Below are 7,985 nucleotides of genomic sequence, written 5' to 3'. Positions count from 1 at the left end.
TGTCCCTGCTCCTGCCAGCCTAGCAGTTTGAAACCATGCCAGTGCAAGTAGATAAATAGGTACTACTGCGGCGGGAAGGTAAACAGCGTTTCCGTGCGCTCTGGTTTCCATCATGGTGTTCCATTGCACCAGAAGCGGTTTAGTCATGCTGGCCACGTGACCCAGAAAGCTTTGGTCAAACACAGGCTTTCTTGGTCTGAAAGCGAGATGAGCACCTCAACCCCATAGTCGCCTTTGACTGGAATTAACTGCCCAGGGGTCCTTTACCTTTACTGCTGACCTACTGCAACCTTTGGGAGTTTGTCTCATGATTACCAATGCAGCCACCTTTTATTCTTATGTGTTTCTGAGTAATGAGCCTTCTAATGACTATCCAGGGACATCATAGGCGCCGACTCCATGGGGCCTGAGGGGGCCCGAGCCTCCTCAAAAATTCGATTGGGGGGGCGGAGCCCCCCCAATAATTTAAGAAAATTATTAGTGCGCGAACCTTCGTGTAAAGTCTGGCGGGCCAGCGCTGCGGCCGCGGCGACATCAAAAGGACTGGAGAGTCCCGAGGAGATTGCACGGCGGGGGAGAGAGAGAGGGAGAGAGAGGCAGGAGGTGGACTCGCTCGCCGCGCGCGCGCACACACACGCAAATACAAACACACCGAGGGAGAGGGAAAAGTGTTTTGCAGGAGGAGCTGCCGCCGCTGCCGCCGCTGCCAGGACGCTCCAGAGGAGCCGCCGGGTGGGAGGGGGAATCCGAACGGAACAACAACAAGAGAGAGAGAGAGAGAAGAAGCAGCGTCTCTGAATGGGCTGGATATTCCTCCTCAGGCGGCGCTGGCTCTGTGGCTCCCGGGGCCTGGGCAGCAGCAAGCAAAGCAAAGGAGCCGCCGACCGAACAGCAGCAGCAGCCGCCTGCCTGCCTGCCTGCAAGCCTGCAAGCCTGCCTTCTATACCAAGGTCCAGGTTCTTACCCGGTCTACCTGGAAGAAGGCAGGCAGGCAGGCAGGCAGACATGGGACGTCCACGCACCCTGGCCTGCTGCCTTCCTGCCTGCCTGCGGCCGCCTGGTGCTTCTATACGAAGGTACAGGTTCTTACCCGGTCTACCTGGAAGCAGGCAGGCAGGCAGGGGACGGCCATGCTGCCTGCCGCCCGCCTGTCGCTTCTATACAAAGGGCCAGGTTCCTACCCGGTCTACCTGGAGGGAGGCGGGCAGGCACAGGGGTCCTGCTCAAGCAAGGAACCGACGCCTACCCGGCCAACCCGCTGCCTTGAGGCAGGAGCAGCAGCTGCGCGGGGTCTCGCGTTCTCTCAGAGGCTCGCGCTGCTTCTCGCGTTCTCCCTCCCCCAGGACCCCGGTATGGGCCCCCCCAATATTTTTTATAAGTCGGCGCCCCTGAAGGGACATACTTTTTAGTTTGTCCCATCACTGGATTAAAGAAAAGATGGAGACCTTTTTTTTCTCAGCAGAGAGAAGGATGTGCTTTTCCCTCATGTCTTGTAATGGATACAGTGGTGCCCCGCAAGACGAACGCCTCGCAAGACGGAAAACCCGCTAGACGAAAGGGTTTCCGTTTTGGAGGTGCTTCGCAAAACGAATTTCCCTATGGGCTTCCTTCGCAAGACGAAAGCCCATAGGGAAATCTCCGGGACAGCGGGGAAGCGCAGCGCGTCTTCCCCACTGTCCTCGGACCTCCTCCGAAGGCTGGCGGTGGGGCGGAAAGCCCTTCTCCCTGCGCCAGCCTTCGGAAGGCTCCTCCGAAGGCTGGCGGTGGGGAGAAAAGCCCTTCTCCCCGCGCCAGCCTTCAGAAGGCTGCTCCGAAGGCTGGCGGTGGGGCGGAAAGCCCTTCTCCCCGCGCCAGCCTTCGGATGGCTGTCCTGAAGACTTGCGGTGGGAGGAGGGTTTTCCTTCCCACCGCCAACATTCAGAATGCTGTTCTGAATGTTGGCGGTGGGGAGGAAAAACCCTCCTCCCACCGCAAGCCCCGGGAACAGAGGAGAAGCGCTGTGCCCCTTCCCCTCTGTTCCCGTACCTGTCCTGAAGGCTTGCGGTGGGGAGAAAAGCCCTTCTCCGCACCGCCAGCCTGGCAAGCGGTTTCCATAGGAACGCATTAATTGATTTTCAATGCATTCCTATGGGAAACCGTGCTTCGCAAGACGAAAAACTCGCAAGAAGAAAAAACTTGCGGAACGAATTAATTTCGTCTTGCGAGGCACCACTGTATATGGAACCTATATGGCAAGATGTTGCCATAGTCACCACTTTAGATGTGTTGGAAATGGAACTAGGCCTGCCAGGGGTGGGGGAAACAGGAAAGGCATTGCCTTCGGGTCTTCCTGTGGACTTCCCAGACCATCTTACTGGCCATTGTCTGAGGCAGGATACTAGGCTAGATGGACCCTTGGTCTGCATTCACATGACTGTTCGTTTCCCTAACTGTTAATTTCCGCATTTTATTTGAGCTTTTACACAGCGTAAAAAAAGCCACTTCCAGACTTTTTACTGGAATAGATGGCATGATAGATTTCCATGCTCTTTGTTAATTAAAAATAAATAAATCAGTTTGCAGCTCCTTTAACATGGAAAATCGTGGTAGTAAAGTGATGAAATTTGGGGCTGTATTTTGCACAGTTTTCATGGGGGAACAGAAGCATGGGTGGGGAAGTAGTGCTGTGTCACACCACACTTCCTGATAAGAATGAAATTTAGCATGACATGCCGGTGCATTGCTCAAAAAACCACCATTCTAATAACACAGCAGGCGCTGCAGTGTGAAAGGAACGCTGGAAAATGTGACACGAGTGCTTATCAGGAATAACTAACACAATATTCCCCACATCTGAATGCTCCCTTATCCAGCAGGGCTCTTTCTGTGTACTGATTATGCAAAATTCTCAGCCTCTAGCCATCCACATGGTATTTGTTCACTGTAAACACTCTTTACTGTACTTCCCCCATCCAACTTAGTTCTTCTGTTTACTAGGGGAGTAGCCCTATCAGGGTGCTTAAGTCAAAAGCGTACAAGTACTTAACTTGGGAGAGTGGAAGAGTATGAATGCAGCTGAGTGGGCTACCCTCTATTCTGCTCTATGGACCCACCGTGATGAATTATACAAAATAACAACACAGAGACCAAATAAGCAACTTTCAGTTCACCTTTAAAACATGCTAAAAGAGCATGAGCGCAAGGAGTGTTGATCTTGCACAAATGTGCAGAGCTGACAGCACACGGCTCATGTGACCTCTCACATGGGCTGCTGCTCAAGATGGCTAGTGTCTTATCAGAATAAACTCCCAAAACCATCTCTAGGCCCATCACTGACTTCCTATAAAATGGGAAGCAGGCCCATGTATTTTCATACAGGAAATTGAATAACTACCATGAGATGGAGAAATACAGTGAAAAAAATGTCTGGGATTCTGACAAACATCCCACATGGGCAAAGGCACAGGACCTTGCAGGTGCCACCAACCAGCTGATCGGTGGTGCCTGCCAACCCTGCTTTCAGCAGGGACCCATGTTTTTACCTGCCATACAGGTAGGCATGGCTTGGAGACAACAAGGGGAGGGGGGGTATTGTTTTGTTTTGTTCTTGCTCTCGTTTTAAATTATGTAATTTTTTTTATCTTGTATTTTTAATGCTGTGAACTGTACTGAGATCTTTGGATGAAGGGTGGTATAAAAATAAAATAATAACATAAAATAAACAGCCTCGTGGGCTGGGCCTATTGAGGCTTGTGAACTAGAGGTTCTCCACTGCTGGTTGGGGTACTCCAGTAAGGCATAGAGGCAGCAGCCCGGTCCATTTCCTGCTCCTGAACAATAAGCTTAATCCAATAGTCACTGTTTGTTGTGGCAGTGAATCCCACACAATCATTATGAGTTGTGTGTAGTACTTTGTTTGTTTAAATTGAGGCCACATTCACATGATACATTTAAAGCACTATGATAAAGTCATTTAAAGTCATTTCTCCTCCCCCCCCCCCCAATTCTTGAAGTTGTAGCTTGTTAAAGGTGCTGAAAGTTCTTAGGAGAGTTTTCTGTGAAGAGGGGTTGATTGTTAAGCTCTGTGAGGAGAATAGGGGTCTCCTAACAATTCTCAGCACTCTTAACAAACTACAGCTCCCAGAGTCTTTTGGGGGAATTCGTTACCATTGAAAGTGGTATTATAGGGCTTTGAATGTATGGTGTGAATGTGGCCATAGTCTGCTGCTGCCAGCTGCTGTGCAATTATGAATCCAGATCGGATTGTTTTGCTGAAAATGTACTATGTTTTTATAAGCACCTCTGCCTTGCTCCACCATTTGTGAAGGCATGTGGTTCCTTCTAATTGTTCTAAAGGGAGTAGAGATTAAAAATGTAAAAGGATGCTTTGAGTAAATTCCACAGAGTTCTAGAGATTTGTGGTTGGATCCTGTGCCTGCTACACTTGTGCTGTGCTTTCCCTGTAATTTTTGAGTCACTCCTATCAACAAGGTGCACATAAACTTTCTGGTATTTTATGTTAATTTACAAAAGAGTACAAAGTGCAATAAACTCCAGATTAGGGTTCACTCTTGCTTTTCTCTTGAACTGCTGTTGCCACCTACAGTTCCACCTGTAGTCACAGGAAGTAGTCTGCTAATGTGATAAAAGGCAACTGGAAATGTTTTTTTTCAAAAGACGCTAAAAGGGGAGAGGGGGAATTGCACTGTTCAAAGCTACAATAAACTTGCATCAGAGCTTTGTTCCTTGCCCTGCCCTAATGACTCAATGGAAATTACTCAGGCTTCTTCAGAATCTTCTGGGTGTGCAATCATCTTCACCTGACGTGACCAAGGCAGCTATTCAGAAAGAAAAGGCCTTGGCCATATGTAGCAACCATTCATCTCACAGATTGCGTCACTCCTTTACAGCCACGCTGTGTTTCAACTGGCAGAAATGGCAAAAATATTTGAAACAAGGTATTCTTACAACAGCTACTTTTGATTCACTGTAAATGTAATCAGCAGCCCAGTGAGGAAAACAGACAGAGCTAGGTATTCTTAGTTGGAGAAGAAAATGTTGTGGATGGACATGGTAAGTAAAGGTAAAGGTAAAAGTACCCCTGCCCGTACGGGCCAGTCTTGACAGACTCTGGGGTTGTGCGCTCATCTCACTCTATAGGCCGGGAGCCAGCGCTGTCCACAGACACTTCCGGGTCACGTGGCCAGCGTGACGAAGCTTCTCTGGCGAGCCAGAGCCGCACACACGGAAACGCCATTTACCTTCCCGCTAGTAAGCGGTCCCTATTTATCTACTTGCACCCGGGGGTGCTTTCGAACTGCTAGGTTGGCTGGTGCTGGGACTGAGCAACGGGAGCGCACCCTGCCGCGGGGATTCAAACCGCAGACCATGCGATCAGCAAGTCCTAGGCGCTGAGGTTTAACCCACAGCGCCACCCGCGTCCCCGTTCTTAGCTTGGAGAAGAAAATGTTGTGGCTGGACATGGTAGTGATCTTCAAATGTCTGAAGGAATGTCACATGGAAGGTGAAAGGCCTGCTCTCCATTGCTCCAGGGCAGGATAAGAACCAATGGCTGGAAATTGCAAGGAAGCATATTTCAGATAAGCACTAGGATAAACTTCCTAATGATCCACAGCATGGAATTGCCTTCTTCATAACTGCTATACTCTGAACTGACATTTCCTTTGAGCAATCCATCACAACTTCCAAGACTTCTTTTCTAGGAAATCACCACCATTGCTAGCCACACTAATCAGTATATGTGAAGTTCATGGGTTTTGTCTCTATGTACTTCCTGTCACACTGTAGTTTACCCCTCACAGAGCTACAATTCTCAGCACCCTACATAAATTAAACTTCCCAGGATTCTCTGGGAAAAAGCAATGTGCTTTAAATGTATGGTGTGTGTGTAGACCTCATTTGGGAAAGGCTTTGATGTTTTTAAAGGAAGCTCCTTGCCTTTTATAGCTTCTATGACTCTTCTCGTTAACTACTATAGTATCGCCTTGGTACCTTTCCTGAGCTGCGATATTCTAGCCAAACTTTTATTAATCTGTTTTAAAACAAGCAAACCCAACACTCCAAACTTCTTTGAGAGATTTTAGCCTGTTGACTCCCATTTTCAACTCCTTGTATTACTGAGAAGTTTCCTGTTTTGAAATCAGTATTACAGTGATACCTCGGGTTAAGTACTTAATTCGTTCCGGAGGTCCATACTTAACCTGAAACTGTTCTTAACCTGAAGCACCACTTTAGCTAATGGGGCCTCCTGCTGCCGCCACGCTGCCGGAGCACGATTTCTGTTCTCATCCTGAAGCAAAGTTCTTAACCTGAAGCACTATTTCTGGGTTAGTGGAGTCTGTAACCTGAAGCGTATGTAACCTGAAGCGTATGTAACCTGAAGCGTATGTAACCTGAGGTACCACTGTATTGCACTTTCTTGGAAAAAATTCCTCTCGTGTGTACATTGAATTCAATAGCACTGTGATCGTTCTTGTTTGGTTCAACAACCCTCATATCTTTATCCAGGGCCAGGGAACTATTCAGGATTAATTCTCCTCTAGGCACTTCCATGACCCAATTACAATACTGAGAACAACATGTTTTGTTTGCTATGACACACATATTTATTTGCCCACATATTTATTTGCCCAAGTGGTATAAGCAATTGACACTATTCCATCATTACAACACTTTCCCCTAGGGCTGCCTCCCTGATTCCTTGATCTCAAGAGCACCTCCCTTTTATTCTGGTGGGAGGAATAATATGCAGCCGCATCTCATATGGTGACAGCAGGGCACCATCCCTCAGACAGCTGCTGATAGTCCACCACTGCTAACCGCCCTGGACCCCTTTTTCTGGTACTCCAGTAAATATAATCAGCCATTAGTGTAGTTATCCACAGTGCCTCAGAGCAAGGCTACAGCACTCTGGTAAATTGCACTGATGAATCTTATTAACTGCACCCTTCTGTTGTCTTGAGGGTTCTGCGTGGGTTGCTGGTGTCCTTCAGGCTTTTGGTTCAGGAACATATTACTCTTGACAAAGTGCACCCAATGACTGTCACATGACAAGAGGGACTACAAGTCACACTAACTTCCCCTTTTGGTGCTTCGTTCTGTGAAATAGCTCCTAGCAGAGAAAGCAGTGCTAATATTAGTCCATTGACTTGAAAATCAAGAGACATATTTAGCCCCTAAAATATAAGACATGACTGTGCTAGGCCGTGTTGCTGTAAATCCACTTGGGATTTACCTATTGCAGCAAAACCTTCTCCTCAAGATAAAATGTACATTATAAAGGTTGATTAACATAATCCCAAGGGCATTCAGCTCTATCAAAATGTGTTTTATCCTTAGCAGTGCTCACAGTTGTCCTGATCTGTTGCCAGTCACACAATATCTTGTCATTATATAAAGGGAGGGGGGGAGTGTACATCCGCTGCTGCACCAGAAACCAGGTCTGCACAGCTCCCAATTGGACTGAGAACTGAGCATGCATGAACAAAGTGATCAGCAATGCTAGAGTTAAATAGTGGCAACCAAAACCCGTTCAGAACAAAACAAACAAAGCAAAGTGCATTGATGAAAACAAATGAACCTGTTTTATTTAAGACCTTTTTAAAAATGTCTCCCTTCATTAAAACTTCCAGGGTGCTTTACAGACAGTGTAATTCAATTTACATAGAAGTCAGTGCATTAAAACCATAAAACATGCAGTATCCACAGCAGCTAAAAGCTTGGTATTGACATCCAGCAAATACTGCTGGATTACAGCCCCAGGAAACATGACTAATGGTCAGGAATGATGGGATTTATACTCTAAAACATCTGGAAGGCACCAGATTAGGAAAGGCTGGTCTAATTACAATGCTGGTGCATAGAAATTATGCACTCTTAACATCATTATAACAGGGTGGTTATTCCATTATGTTAAGTACAAATTTAAATTGAGGGCTTATCCACACCTCTGTTTGCTCTGCCACTTTCTCCCCGGCGGATCCTGT

At 47.4% G+C, this 7,985-nt stretch overlaps 1 protein-coding gene across 1 annotated transcript in view; it reads right to left on the bottom strand.

Moving 5' to 3' along the window:
• Positions 1-5,097, bottom strand: part of LOC309538458 (myelin P2 protein-like) — a 94,998-nt gene extending 89,901 nt beyond the window's left edge. Inside the window, exon 1 of the mRNA XM_082234076.1 lies at positions 5,079-5,097. The gene's annotated coding sequence lies outside the window, so the exon portion shown is untranslated. The remainder of the gene's footprint in view (positions 1-5,078) is intronic.
• Positions 5,098-7,985: the final 2,888 nt, after the last annotated feature.

The sequence above is a fragment of the Podarcis vaucheri genome, assembly GCF_965113315.1.
Source record: "Podarcis vaucheri genome assembly, chromosome: 8".
Lineage (NCBI taxonomy): Eukaryota > Metazoa > Chordata > Lepidosauria > Squamata > Lacertidae > Podarcis > Podarcis vaucheri.
The sequence above is the reverse complement of the archived record's forward strand: the minus strand, read 5'-3'. Positions and strand labels throughout refer to the sequence as shown.